The 16,527-nt window shown below is 31.8% G+C and overlaps 1 long non-coding RNA gene and 2 other non-coding genes across 3 annotated transcripts; all 3 read left to right on the forward strand.

Moving 5' to 3' along the window:
- The first annotated feature begins 9,441 nt into the window (after positions 1 to 9,441).
- On the forward strand, positions 9,442 to 11,221 carry LOC115696912 (uncharacterized). Its single transcript, XR_009688839.1, has 2 exons — positions 9,442 to 9,625; positions 9,727 to 11,221. It is a non-coding gene; the product is annotated as an uncharacterized LOC115696912 (long non-coding RNA).
- Positions 9,852 to 9,937, forward strand: LOC115698450 (small nucleolar RNA U31b). Its single transcript, XR_004008196.1, has one exon. It is a non-coding gene; the product is annotated as a small nucleolar RNA U31b (small nucleolar RNA).
- LOC115698436 (small nucleolar RNA Z196/R39/R59 family) lies at positions 10,317 to 10,403 on the forward strand. The gene has a single exon (XR_004008183.1). It is a non-coding gene; the product is annotated as a small nucleolar RNA Z196/R39/R59 family (small nucleolar RNA).
- Positions 11,222 to 16,527: the final 5,306 nt, after the last annotated feature.

Raw genomic sequence — 16,527 nt, forward strand, 5'->3', positions numbered from 1 at the left:
AACATTCTTGAAACTTCTTATGACTATTAACTCTCTATGATTCTAGAAAATTCTATAATATTACCAAAATGATAAAAAAATTCTAGATACTTGTAGAGTAGGTGTTGATCTTTTAACACTCCTCCTCAACACCGACTCTTCATATTGAGTTGGTCTCTCAACTTTTGAAATCTCGTTGTGCTGAGTCCTTTAGTGAATAAATCTGCTACTTGATCTTTGCTCTTCACTTGGTGCATCTTTAACTCTTCTTGAAGTACTTTTTCTCTAAAAAGTGGTTGCCCTCCACATGCTTTGTTCGAGCATGAAAAATTGGATTCTCTGCTAGAGAAATAGCGGATTGATTGTCACAATAAAGTGCAGAATATGTGGATTGGTGTAAATCCTTCATTAGTTACATCAACCACGTACTTTCTTGAGTCGTCATTGCTGCTGCTCTATACTCTGCTTCTATGGTTGACAATACTGTTGGTTGCCTTTTGCTACACCAAGACATTACTCCAGATCCAAGTTTGAATACATACCCAGTAGTTGATCGTCGAGTATCATGACTTCCATCATAATCAGCATCGCAGTAGTCAATGATCTTAACCTCATCCCCTTTGCTTATAGAAGAGACCATAGTTAATGGTATCTTTGACATACCTCAGTATTCGTCGTACTACTTCCAAATGTGGCTTTTTTGGTTGCTGCATATATTGACGTACTACTCCAACTGCATAAGAAATATCTGGTCGAGTCAATGTAAGGTAGATTAGACTTCCCACCAGTTGTTGATACATTGCTCCATCTTGCAAGTCCTTCCCAGGATGAGCACATAGCTTAGCATTAGCTTCCATAGGTGTTGAGATGGGCTTGCACTCGAGCATTCTGAATCTTTGCAGCAAATCTTTAGCATGCTTTTGCTGATAGAGAAATAAACCTTCCTTAGTTCAGTCAACTTCTAATCCGAGGAAGTGTTTTAATTCTCCAAGCTCCTTCATTTGAAAGCGTACTAATAGGTTCTCCTTTGTTTGAAAAATTTCTGCGTCATCATCTCTAGTGATAATGAGATCATCAACATATACCAGAACTATCGCGATCTTTGCTTCCCTTACTTTGACGAATAAGCTTGAATCTGCATGTGTGTTGTGGTATTTTTACACACACAAGTGTACGTATCGTAACAAGTAGTAAACTCACCAAGAGTGAGGTTGATCCCACGAGGATTGTAGTTAAGTACTTTAAAATTAAATTCTTACTACTGTTTGGTTAAATAAAATTAAGAGAGAAAATTAAAATAAGAAAGCTAGTGGAAGTATGAAGCAAATAAATAAATAAAGGAAATTAACAGTCAATAAAAACTAGGGCTTCGATTTCAATTGTATCTATTGAATATGGCTTAATATGATTATCTTCCTATTATTAATTTCTATGCAATAGCAGGTTTACTAAGGTAATTTATAGTCTTCTCAGATATATGAATCTCAATCACATGCAAACTTTCTACTCTCGTGATAAATTTAACATGCAGTAGGCATTAAATACAGAAACCCTATAAGTCATCTAAACCTTACAGGTACTCTCGTCCTATATCGAAATTTAGTTCTATTTCACTATAGCATAATCAACACTCACTTCTCAGATCTCGCATCGAAATCACAAAACAGTTAATTGATGGCCAGAAATTAGTGGAAAATAAGGGTCCATTGGTGGTTCATAATATAGTGGTGTTGACAACCTCAAATTAACAACTACAAGTGATTCTTCTACCACTAATGGCACCTCTTTCTTGCTTTTCTCAAATAACCTCTCAATTGGTTGTTCAATTTCCTCATGACCATCCACATCCTTGACTGTGATTTGATCTTCAATAATTTCATCATTGAGGATGGATGTTTCTTCATTCACCAAATTGAGTTCATCATTTGTTGACCAAGCATCCAATGTATCCAAATTTTCAACCACTTCAAAGGATTCTTTCTCTTCAATTCTAGGCTCAGTCTCTTCTATGTATTCATCTGATGGTGCTTCTACTATATTCAAACAACTCTCATAACTTTCGTTATTTGAGTTATTATCCTTAAAACTCTCTGAATCCTGCGCCATTAAATTATCACATAGAGCTTTTACCATGTCCGCCAATCGATTAATCTCTTTTGGAAGTGATAGTATATCCTCCTCTTCTTCAATTGGTTGGGGTGAGTTTGGACAATAAGGAGGGTATTGATGACTCCAACCTTGAAGTGATGGATTCCAATGCCAATCATAATCAAAATCTTCCATATCATTCAACAGATTTATTGCTTCATGGCCTCTCCTTAACAAAGGCTCTCCAGTAACCTCTGCTCCATAATCCACCCAACTTTTTGTTTCATCATCAAGTCCATTATAAAAGAGCCACGTAAAACATCCACTTGAGAAAGTTGGATAACATCTCTCTCCAAGCTCTTTAAATCTCCTCCAAGCAGAATAGAATGATTCATTGTGTTGTTGGGCAAAATCCTCAAGATATAGCATCTGGATTTATCTTGTAGGTCAAACTCATAAGTACAACATTAGTAAAATAAAAAAAAAATAAAACTAAATTAGTAATTAAAAGATAAAAATTTGAAACAACAAAATTAATACTAAAACTAAAAAGAAAAACCAAATTAGAATAAAATTTAATTTTTAATAATATTACAAAATTTAATCTAAAAGAAACAGATTAGAAATAAGCAAAAAGAATTAACCAAAGTAGAAGTTAGTATAATTTTATGTAATATCAATCTTTATACAATTTCCCGGTAACGACGCCAAAAACTTGTTGCGAAAATTATTAATTACTACGCAAGTGCACGCAATCAAGTAGTATACTCACGCAAGTGAGGTCGAACTACCAGGAATTGGATTAATTACTACTAAACTATACTTATAATTCTATTTGGCAAATCAAAAGTATTTATGATTGAAAAAGGAAGAAAGAAATTCAAGAAACTTAAAGAAACAAGTGAATATTAATCAAGATGAGAGAATAGGGAGACGAATCTTGTTGTTAAGTTACCAATATTAATGTCTAGTTGCTATCCTTCTCTTGAAGTGAATGACAGATTATAAATTAACCTAGCTCTTTTCAGATCTTCTAGGTTCTAAATCTCATGCTCTCTAATTAATCTCTTAATTAAACTAACATGAAATCAGCATTAAGCAATAATCTAAATGTCACAAAGGCTATGTAAATACTTTCGTTTCACATCAAAACCTAGACTATCCAATTTTAGCATTCTCAATTCTCACTTTTCAGATTTAGAATTGAGATCATAGAACATGTAGAAGGTGATCAAGCTTACACATGGAATTAAGCACAAATATAGATAATGTTCACAATCAAGATGGAGGAATGGCAATTATTCATTAACTAGGAAAAACTTAAACAACATTCATCATTCTCCCTAAATAGGAGTTTAGTTCAAAACATCCATAATCAAATCCATAATTAACATTCAAACAGAAAATAGCATAGAAAAATTAAAGAGAAGAGAAAGAACTAGTTGAAGCAATTGATTCGGGTCGCCACAAGCCGCTCTTCTAGCCTCCTCCTTTGTTTCTAGGGTTCCAATTCTGAATGAACCCTAATTTTCACGAACTCCCTCTATTTAAACCAATTCTCATCTTTAAAATTCGTGAAATTACGAAACTGCCCAAAAATCCCGTCACTGGGTCCCCGTCGCGACTGGCAATGCCCCCGTCGCGACGGGGTTGAACTTCGATTTCTTGAAAATTTCTCTGCCAGTTCCCATCGCGACTGGCATGTTTCCCGTCGCGACTGGAACAGGCAGCGACACAATTTTTGGTTTTTCTTCTCGATTCTTTCACCACTTTTCCTCAATTCTTGTACATATTTTCTTTAAACACCCGAGGACCTGAAACAAAAGAATCAAGCGTAATATAGTCCTAAAACTAGAAACAAAGAGTGAAAACTAACCGAAAATAAGACCCAAAACTTAGACTAAAATTAGCCTAACAATTAAGCACGAATGAAATAGAATAGATAGAAATTAGGGAGAAAATAAATCATATTAAAACCATAAAGCAAATGTCAAACAATATACATCTAACCCTAATCAAGTGTTTAGCTACACATGTTCATGGAAGTAAAATCACACATATTAACTTTAAGAAAGAGAAGAAGATAGAGAATAAAATAATGCTGAAAACCCTGTGCAAAATGCCTCCAGTATTGACTTTTATCTCTGAAATTCGTACTCATTTTTCCCTAAAGAGTAGAACTAAATTAAAAACACACTAAAAATTAACTTAAAAATAATACTAAAATCAACCTAACACTAAGTACAGTTTACTATACACTATACTACTAGTGTGTGTGATTTTGATTCTGATCACATATGTGGATATGCATGTAGTAAACATGTTGTGTATAATTCGATTATGCATAACTGGATTGATATGTAATAACATCTTTCATTAACGTGCCGTTTACCATGAAAGTGTTATTCATATTACAACGATGATCATTAGTAGACCAGTCTGAATCCTAAGTATACATGAACTCTTGTTTATGTTCATTGAGTTCTTTGATTCACTCATTATAGTTTATCAAAGAAGATGATTCTTATAGCTTCTATTTTGGGAGCTTAATAACATGAGTAGTTGGGAACATTTTATACAATAATGGAGTCCAAGCTTTCCTAACAAATTGAATATTAGCTCCCTTATAGTGTTATTTCTGGGAGTGCTAACAGTTAGATCCAAATCTATAATAAGTTATAGATTAATTGTTCACATTGAATTAATGGAACATAAGCAATCAAGAGATAAGTAGAAGGGTAAACTGGTAATTTTGACCAACTCTAATTATGAACTAATGATTGGAGGGTGAACTGCTTATATTGATTATATTAATGGACTATAAGTAAAAATTCTATGAATATAATTCTATATTGCAAATGAGTGCAATTCAATATTTATAGTGGAATATTGATGAAATTAATAAATCAGATCAATACTAATCAAGTGTTTATTGGAGCTTCAAAATATAGGTCTATGGTCCCCAAGTCACCTTTATACAACATTGTATAAGAGAAGATTTTATTTGATGAGTAAATTTGAGTGAGAATTAATTTCTAAGAGAAATACATTCTTAAGAAAAAAAATAGTAATTCATAGAAATTATTATTTTGAATAATTATAACAATTATGAATTGTATACTTAAATAGTATTTAACTATTTAGTTCTATTTAATAAAACTATATTAATTAGTTAAACATAATATTATTCTTAAATAATATTAAAGAAATATATCATTTTGGTAAAAATAATATTTATTTTAATCCTTGTGAAATAAAATATTAACGAGAATTAATCAATTATTATTTATTGGCAAAATACATAATAAATCTTATTTATGGTAAAATTGAGAAATTAATTTTGGACCTTAAAATATGGTCCACACATGTAGGATGACATATAAAGGCCCACATTAGTTTTGTTTGATTATTTCATTGGTTAAAATAATTTAAATTAAATTAATTAATTATCTTTTGATTATTGAATTAAATATATTATTAGATAATCTATTTAATTAAAAAAGATAATAGTAAAATAAGAAGATTTAATTGATTTCTGTTAATGAGATATATGATATTTACTAGTTAGAAGTTACGTGCCGAGGCACGTAAAAAATAATATTTGCGAGCGAAGTTAATGCTCAAATACTCTATGAAACAAAAAAGAACACTAATATAAATGCAAACACATTCAAGCCTCGTAATCAAATCAAATGATAACCCACAAGAAAATATGTAAACTGAAAATCTCAAAAGATTGGCCTACTAAATCAGAAAAATACAATAGTGAAAACCAAAAGCAATCTTGATTGCCTTAAACACATATATAAATAATTAAATACAAGTGCATGGTCATGGTTATGGTCACTTCTTTGTTATTTCTATGAGTTTAGTTTTCTTCAGCATGTTCAGAATTGGCGTGTAATATAAGAATATCCTAAAAGAAACTTCATGCATCTAGATGTCTCATATAATTGACGATGCTAATGCTAGAGTCACTATATACTATATGTATGTGAACAAAATTCCAATTTCTAACTAAAATCATATGTTAAGAACAATAAAAATTTTATAATTGAAATGATATTGACATTGGAAGAAATAACCAACAAACATAATGAAGCAAGACCGATTAGATCTTATTTACCATGTATATCTGACAAGTACATGCTTGGGCCAGTGTTGAGAATCCCAGAATTGTTGACGAATGCTTGGATGAACCTCAATGTCTGTTTGGAAAATTGATACAAAAGGCCATGATGAAAACAACACTAAAATATAAAATACAAGAAATTCCTACTTACTGTTACAGTAATAAAGAGTGATCCTTTCTGGTGAAGTGATTTCCGCCATTGGAGCTGGTGCGATTGTGCCTATGCATAATTAAAATGAATGCTGAGAGAAAAAAGATGTATTAAAATGAATGCTGGTGCGGTGGTACCTATGCACAATCAAAAAAGATAAATGTATATATACTACCATATTTCCACCCATAGTGAACCCAAATTTTCCATGTCATGTATATGTTTGGTACATTACAAATCTACCCCAATCCCATTAGCTCTATTCTGGAGAGGTTTGCACACAACAGAGGGTCAGTCCAAAATTCGGAGAAACTCTAATAGTAAAGCAGCCTATTAGCTCTAATTAGTTCGTTTTTATAACTCTAAGAATCATTTCATCAAACAGATTGGAGTCATTATTCTCTAACAACAAATTTGATGGTATTCCTTCATAACTACTTCTAAGCTTATCAGAACAATCTTTTATGACATATACAATTATATATGATATATATTTTATCCTGTCTGGTTATGAGAAGCTTCAGAGAACCATCTTTCTGCAACATTGAGTTTATAAAGGACATATATTATTGAAGAGAAAAAGAAATAGTAAAAAAAAGAAGAAAAATGCATCATCTCTAATAGCGTAAAGCAAAGAGAATTGGTGATTGGGAGAGATAAAATCTCTTATTATAAAACAAGCAAGAGATTATACATTTGTCATCTTCTGTGTACATTCTCGACCACATCAAAGAAAACATTTTATACATCTGTGTGAAGAATTAAAATTCCAAAATTATATATAATGAAAGTTTGATTGAAGAAAGTGTTTCCCTTCAAGAAAATCACACTAATCTTCTGAATGTAACTTCATTTTCAGAAATAAAGAAACCGAGCCTAGAACAACAAAGATATAAAGAACAGAGGAAAATGCAACTCGACTAAAAAATATCAACGAAGATAAAAATTAACATTTTTTTACCATTTTTCTCACTAACTAAATAGAAAATAATCAAGAAACTATCAACTCACCAAGATAATCAACTGGGATTCTTCCGTTTGACAATCGGTCGGTGGGCGTCGTGTGTCGAAATCTCGGCCATAGGCAAGGTGATCGACTCGTGCGCATCCCTTCCGATAAAGTTATTGGTGCCGAAATCGATAAAGTTGCCGCCTATGGAGGAGGACGATAAAATAGTGAGTTGGTAGTGCCAGTAGTGAGAATGAGATGCACAAAATAGAAGAAGAAGGTAAAGTTGTGAGGTTAATGATTGAAAATTATGATCATTAATCAAATTAGGCAAAATAAATATTTATACAATATGCTTCGACTTACTACTCCTTGCGCCGACAAACCAGTAACAGGATTAGAAATCAACACTATAGTAGCGGGCTCAGCTGGATTAAACAATTTAGAAAAGTTTGCCATGAGCATGATCAATAAATAAGAACTATCTACTTCAAACCCACATGAATATTTTAATTATAAAACGAAAATGTTGTTGAAATACAATCTGAGAATTAATTAAATTAAACATTTAACATATTAAAAACACATTAATATGCATCTCGAAAGAAAAATTTCATAAGAAATCCAACCTTGTTCATTAATAAAACGCATCTCATAAGCAAATTTTCACAAAAAATCTAATCTTAAGAATATTATAGAGTAAAGAGAACTACCGTTTTCGATGGAAGCTAAAGCTCACCACAAGAAAAATTTCCAGAATATTTATGAAGAAAAGAAAACTACCATTTTTGATGGAAGCTAATCAATGCTCACCACCGTTTGTCCCCACCATCGCATCTACTCGTTGATTAGAGATCACCTCCCATTCATAGACCTCCGACCATTCAGCCGCACCCATTGCTGCAGCTGTAATCGATCACATCGTTTGATCGGGCTTCTAGGCACATTCAAGATTGTTACTTTTTGGATTGCAATTTTATGGGTAGGGCATGTGGGACAGTGGGAGGGAGAACTATTTATGGGACTGGAGTGGTCTGGTGATTGAAGAGATTCTATGATTGGAATTGAGAGTGAGAAAACGATTAAACGAAAAATGAAAGTTAAAGTTAACGGCGTTAAAAGCTTTTGGGGTTAAATTTAACAGAATATCCTTTTATTTGTAAAGTATATTCTGTTAAACCAAGAAATACCGTTAGATAGACACTTTTAATCTATAACGATATTTAAATTTGAATTATAAATTTGAAACAAATTAGATGTTTTCCTTTATTTTAAAAAGATTAATTAAAATATTTGTTTATAAAATTATATATAAGATATATATCATTATAAACTAACGATAAGAAGGCAATTAACAAGTAGAGAAAAACAAGTGTCAGATTTGAGAGAAAATATGATTGATTTTTCACTCTCTCTCTCTCTATGCTCAATTTCACACGCCACACTCATTGAAGTGTGGTATAAGTTTTGTGATCAACCCTATTTCATCACAATATCTCATGAGTTGAGAATATAATGTGAATGGATAATTATACTTATTTTATAGAATCTAATAGTCCACTCTATTCCCGAATGTAGAGGCTGGTTTTGAAGATTGTAGTGTGAAACTCTTCAGCAATAACAAAGTTATTGGATTGGATGTTCGATAATAATACGGAAAGATAGCGAGAAACCACTGATAGACTACAAGAGGTATTGTCTCTTTATTCATTAGTCTAGATTTAATCTATATACATTATGTTGAGATCCTTGAACTTATAATTCATATTGGATGAAATAGTTTTTTTTTTTTATCAAATTTGCTTTCACTTTTCTAACTCTAATATGGACCATGAAAAACAAAAATTATTAAGTTTTAATTTGACGAAAAGTAAGTTCATGGTCTATTTTGTACCATTTTCTATCAAAATGGAACATAATAATAACTCGATCTACATGCGTTATGACAAAACTAGTTATGTTTATGGCATTTTTTCGTGTTAAGAATTATTTTCAAGCTGATTATATTAAAACAAAATACCAAAAAATTAAGTTCAGAATCTTATTTATGACATTTGAAAAATATGACATCTATTTTATTATTTAACAGAAAAAAAAAAAAAATAGAATTCAAGCAATAATTTTTGCAAAATATAGAATTTCAATTCGAAATTGTATTAAAAAAAGAATTTTAAAAATTCAAATGTAATTTTCTTATTTCCCTAATAAGTATTCCTTTCCTTTGTTCTGCTAGCCTATAAAAGGTGGAGCTTTTACAATCTCAAACCCTCAACCTAAGCGGCGACTAAAACCCTAGCTCTCAGTGTTCTCCCAATTTCACTTCAATGTCATTGTGCTTTCTTCTAGGTTTTCATTTCTATTAGGGTTTATCTATATTGATTCGATTAATTTTAGCTAACTGTTATAATTTGCTCCCTCGTATTATAGATAGTAAGCAACAATGGCGGCACCTTTGCTTTCGAAAAAATATCATTTTTAATTTGAGGGTTTATCTATGTCAATGTATGTATATATCATATATGTATTGAAGATTGAATTTTTTGAGGCTTTAACGAAGTGATGATTGTAATTTTGTCGCCCCAGTCTTACTTGCAATTTTTCTGATTGCTAGGTGGTGATTGACATTCATATCTGATCTGAGCTTACTAACATTTCGTTTTTCTTAACTGGAATTGGATTTAAATTGTTCTATGATATGAAGATAATCTTTGATGTTCAGTCTTACTTACATCTTTATGATGTAGCATGGTGTATCAATGATCGACTATCTGATCTTTTCTTCAAGCAATTCCAAATTCAATTTCATTTTGTAAAATTGGTATTTTCTTTTTGAAGTTTTTATTATTCTGTTTTTGCAATTGGATATGAGGATAACTACCCAACATTTTCTGTATTTGAATGATGAATTCTTTACATGCATCACCATCTGATCCTTGTTGCAAATTCAACTTTTATTATCATAAAGTTTCAGTTTTTTTCTTCTTTCAATTTTGGATTGCTATTTTTATTAAATTACACACAACCTATGATGCAAAAGTGTTAAATGTACTGATTTCATAAGTGATTATTATCAAACTTATCACCATCTTTCGGCTGAGGTTAAAATGTCCATTTTGTTATAATAATAAGTCTTTGTTCAATTTGTCTTTGCTCATGGTATCTAATGTTCAAGGCTTAATTTACAATGTGAATCTCTTTAGTCTTTCGAGGTCTTGTTGTTCATAGGCTTTCTGTTACTTTTTCCCAGTTTATATTCCTTTTTCAAAGAAAACCCCTTTTGAATCTTATCACATACATTACAATTTTCAACCATGGTTTTTTATCTTGTATATTTGCCATTAGTTTCATTGCTTTAACTCAAATCACAGCTTTAGGCCCCTCCTCCTGTAACTTCAGCGCGATGAAACAGCAATTGGACAAATTGAAAGCGTCCACAGCTCAACTCATCTTTGGTCTTGTATGAGGGTGAAAGAGATGAGCAACCAAGTTCAGACAAGATGACTCTGTTGTGTTGATGTTATTCAAGAGGATCTTGAGACCAAAGGCAAAGGGGATTATTTGATTCATGAAAACCAACCATTTGTTTCCCAAACAATTTGTTGTGAACATTGTCAAAGAGTTGGAATTTTTTCTCATCATACACAACAGGACCTACTGCATGTGCTGAGATTGCTCATAATATCAAGACTATTTAGATAGAGGAAGGATAATGTTAAGAAGAGAGCTTCTCAGCTTAATTTTGTTGTGACTTGACAGGTTTGCTAGGTTGAGTAGAATTATCCTCAGATTTGTTTTTAAACTTGTAAGAGTTGCCAAGTGTTGCATTGAGTTATTTTTCTCAATATACTCTGTTTATTGATTCAATTTGAACCTATTTGATCATATTTGACAAGTGAAATGATAGTAGCTAAGATTTGATTTCTATTTGCTAATAATAATAATAATAATAATAATAATAATAATAATAATAATAATAATTATTCAAACTATTCTTATAATAAAACCAAAATATTTATGTAGAATTATTTCATATACTCTTGCAATAGGGTTTCTATACAATTTTTTATAGTTGCAATAAGAATTTTTATATATATTTGCAGTTGCAATAAGAGTTTCTATATAATGTTGCAAATTAAGTTTAGTTCTGAATATAATAATGAAAAAATCTCAATATTTATTAGTATCCAAAACAAGATAATCCATTCGTACATATAGCTAGAGATTATATATAGTAATTAATTTCTCAAATCATTACTAATTTTATACTTACACTACTACGAGTCCATGCATCAAAAACTCTAGCTTCCAATACTTACCTTAAAAAATTTATCTCTTGATCATCATCATCACTATCTTCTTTAAGAATAAAATCAACGTCTTTCTTCCACATTTATCTTATATTCAATTCTTTAAAATTTATCCTTGAAGACATTGACCTCAAGATGCTTTGACATTGAGAAAATCACATCATTTAAAAGCATAATAGGAAATTCAGGACTGCAAATACCAACTTCGAAAAGCAAAACTTCCATGATTATATGATGAACTATGTCATCTTCAGTTTCTTCATCAAAAATAATGTCACCTCTTCTTCATCATCATCTTTAATCTTCTTGTATATATTTTGTAAAATTGAAAAGAAAAAGTGTCAAAAATCATTACAAAAGGGCATTTATAACTAATTAATTATAATTATCAATTCTCATCATAATAATCATCATTTTTGATCTTTTATTTGGTAAAATTGAAAAAAAAAAAAATCAAAATTCATGACAAAATCGACATATATAAGTTATAACTAATTAATTTTAGAGTAAATAGCGGCAAGTACCCAAAGTTTTATGTTTGTAAGCGGCATAAACTCAATGTTTATTTTTAGCGGCATAAGTACCCAATGTTTGTAAAACTATAATTTTTCTCTAATTTTGTCAGTACAGACTCTGATCATTGGGTCTAAATAAAAATATGTAGTATCAGTTACTTATAAATGTTTTTTAAATAAATTCAAAACAGAGTCTGTACTGATGAAACTAGAAGAAAATTACAGTTTTATAAATATTCGGTACTTATGCCGTTAAAAATAAACACTGTGTTTATGCCGCTTACAAACATAAAACTTTGGATACTTATGCTGTTATTTACCCTTAATTTATACAAGTTATGTCCAATGTATACTCCATATATCCGATACTAGCATACTTTGCCAATGTTCTTGAAAGAACATAACACTTATACAAGGTGTAAGTAAGCTTTATCGCTGACTATTACATTACTGTAAATCCAGTGTACTGATGACTCATGGGACATTATCTTTTGAAGCATATAATCACAATTACCTTCCACTGTGTTGATATCACTATAATTGTGAATAACTATATGTTTTGGATTTAATAAAAATTGTAGATTAAACCTTAAACATGAAAAATATATGTAAACATAAATAACTTCTAATCTTCTATTGATAACAAATAAGATTATATTGAAATGAGTTTTATTTAGGGCATAAAATCCTAATTTTTGATTCTCACGAAATCATTCTCTCGAGCTCCCACTCTCTCATTCTAAAAACTCACATGAGGATTGAACTCTTAGAGAACTCTTCTCAAGCATTGAGGTTAATAACACTTCAAGTGGACTAGCCTATTACCCATTCAAAGGGGTGAACCACTATAAAGACCTTTCGTCTTTGTTAATTTTTTTTTTCATAAATTGATTTACTTTGATTGACAAATATCTGCATTCATCTTGCTCGTGTACAATCTTCTTAGATTTGTTGACGAAAAACCACGTCAACAATACAAGGTCCAATTTGTCATTTAACAAAATAGAGGATCTAATTAATAATTTTTTCAAAACATAGGGTCTAAAATGACATATATTTATTATTGGTATATGAAACTACTCTCTCTCTCTCTCTCTCTCTATATATATATTTATATATATATATATCTAGGGTTAACTGCGGCAAAACTCCCAAAACTTTCACTTCCCTAACAATTAACCTCAAAAACCTAAATTTTGACGGCAAAACTCTCAAAACTCGTATTCTGTTAGTATTTCATCTAATTTTACCTGTTAACTGCCATGTTAGATTATCCACATGTACACATGTACATGTGGCACAATCTTATTAGTTCAAATAGATAATAATTTTTAAAAAAATAATATTAAAATACTAAAAAAATAAAAGAAATAATCTAAAAATCATTTTAACTAAAAAGTTAAGAAAAATAAAAACAAAAATATCGAATAAAAAAATATTTTTTTCTTTCTTTTATAAACTTTTCTATCTATGTATCTTACTTTTTTTTTTCTTTTTTCTTTTCCAGATGCTTCCTCCTTCTTTCATCATCTTCATCATCTTCTTCCTCTTCTAACTCAACACCATCACCACCACCACTAGCCACTACCCACTGCCATCAAAATTAAACCCCCACCAAAATTACCACTACTACTACGACTGTTCATCCGATCCAATCTGCACTTTTTTGGTCAAACAACATCCAATCCACACTAAGTGCGGATTTCATTTTTTAGATCCAATCCAATCCGCAAAAGTGCGGATTGGATCGGTTACTTTGGATTTGTTACTTTTAATATTAAATTATTTAATATTTATGAAAAAAATATTTTTTTTTTCACATAACTAGCAACAAAATAAACAAATTATAGTTATTTTATGTCTCCAACAACACATTAAATAAATAAAATAACAAATTCAAAGGAAGAAAAAAATTGTATATAAAAAAAATATTTAATTTTATTTTAAATTGTATGTTAAAAAAATATATAAGAATAGAATATATATTTTATTTATTAAGTTTTGCAATATGATTATATTATATGTATTAGACTTTTAAATTACTATTTTCTTTACATTAAAATGTTATTTGTATGTATAATTTTTTTAATTTTGTTATAAATATGTGTGGATTGGATTGGATCGGTTACTTTTACTTGTCAATCAATATCCAATCCGCACAAGTGCAGATTTTGAATTTTCCTATCCAATCCAATCCGCACAAGTGCGGATATCCGCACTTTGCGGATTGGATTGGATCGACTATTTTATGAACCACCCTAACCACTACCATGCAAATACAATCATTAGAGATCTCAATTTTTTGTTTTTAAAAAAATAGATCTGAAAATATGTGAAACAACCAAACCCACATAAAAAAATTAAAAAATCACAGATCTAACAACGAAAGGGGGAGTAGGGGAGCGAGGATTGTAGATTCAAAATCACAACCCATCACATCAGGATCACACCTTCAAAACTCAGATGCCATGAACAACTTGGAGAAAATGGTGACCTTATTGGACACGAAGGAGAACAAATTGAATAAGGGATCAGGTGCTGGAGTCTACTATCGCTGACGGTCTGGTGCTTCGTGGTTCAGGGTGTGTCGACGGCTCATGGAAAAAATATTAAAGCATCTTTTGTTTTTGGTTTGTGTTGGTGCGTGAAAATGAGACAAACTCTATTCGGATTCTATTTTTTTGAATAAAAGGGGGGAGAATGGGAGAGTGTGGCTAAGAGAGGAAGAAGGTGGTGAGGGAATTAGTAAAATTAGGGTTTTCTTTAGTTAGAAGCTAGTTAAAGTTTGTTATACTTCTCTTGTAATTAACTAAGCAAGGCCAACTTGTTATTTTAGTTGAGCAATATTTTCCACCCTTTGTCTTCATCTCTCTCCATCCCTTTCATTGTCTTCTTACTCAAGCTCGAGTACTGGAAATTCAGTACTCTTTCATGGTATCAGAGCCATGTCGAATCATGGCAATAATGCAAGTGGTCCTGGTATTCGAATTGAACCACCAACAGAGGAAAGAATCGATCCACATCAAGCTCGAGCTACTGAACCAGCTCCTGAAGCTCCAAATCTAGTTCCCCTCCCCAATAGTCAGCTCCTCCCCCTTAATCTACGTCTCGACAGATCCAACTACATAATTTGGAGATCTCTTGTCCTTGCTGCCACTCAAGCATATGATCTTGATGGCTACATTCTTGGATTACTTTCTCAACCACCACAATTTCTTGCAGGTAATGTCCCTAACCCAACATTTCAAAATTGGATGAGACTTGATCAATTCTTGATGCACTGGCTAATGAATTCTGTCTCTGAACACATGCTAGGCCATTTAATCAATTGTCAAACTTCTCACGAGATTCGGAACACATTCGCTCAACTCTTTGCCACCAAATCTCAAGCTCGACTTCTGCAACTTTGAAACTTACTACAAACCACCAAGAAAGGATCCCTGTCGATCAAGGAGTTCATTCTCAAAATGAAACAACATGCTGATCAACTTGCTGCAGATAGTCAGCCCATCAATGATGATGATTTAATATTGTACATTCTTGGTGGACTAGGAGCAGAGTATGAAGCTGTGGTCATCAACTTAACATCAAGAACTGAACCTCTCACGCTCCAAGAAGTTCAGTTCATGTTGCAGAGTCAAGAAATGAGAATTCAGAAACACACAACTGAATCTCTTCATAATGTGCAAGCCAAATTTGGCAAATACCAGAGGATCTCCCTCAAATCGTGATTTAGAGGCTCAAATAGAGGAGACAGATCTTACAACAGCAATAGAGGTGGATGTGGCAACGGGCCGGTATGTCAACTTTGTGGCCGTGCTGGTCGCACAGCTGTCAAGTGTTATCACAGGCTTGACATCACTTATACCAGTGCCTCAAATGGATCGACTCCCTCCTCCTCAAATGGTGATAATCCTCAAGCCCTTGTGTCTGAATCCACTCCTACCTCAGATTCTTCTGCTGCTTGGTAACTTGATTCTGGAGCAACTCATCACATGACAAATGATGCTGATCATCTCAATTTTGTCTTTGACTACAAAGACAAAGCCAAAGTGGTTGTAGGTAATGGTTCTTCTCTTCCTATACATCAGGTTGGATCAAGTTCTGTTAGTAAAAATTTCCCTAATAATTCATTGGTTTTGTAAGATATTCTTCATGTACCTAGTGTCACCAAAAACCTACTTAGTATCTATCAATTTACCAAACATAATCATGTCATTATTGAATTTGATGAATTGTCTTGTCTCATAAAGGACAAGACAACCAAGCAAGTTCTTCTGCAAGGCCATCTCAGTGAAGGTCTTTATAAGCTTCAAGTCACAGCATTGAATTCTCAAGGTGTTGTTCCTGCCTCTGTCAGTTTCAAACCCAAGGCTCTTAATCATACAACCACAAGTAATCCTGTT

Source organism: Cannabis sativa, chromosome 7 (assembly GCF_029168945.1).
Source record: "Cannabis sativa cultivar Pink pepper isolate KNU-18-1 chromosome 7, ASM2916894v1, whole genome shotgun sequence".
Lineage (NCBI taxonomy): Eukaryota > Viridiplantae > Streptophyta > Magnoliopsida > Rosales > Cannabaceae > Cannabis > Cannabis sativa.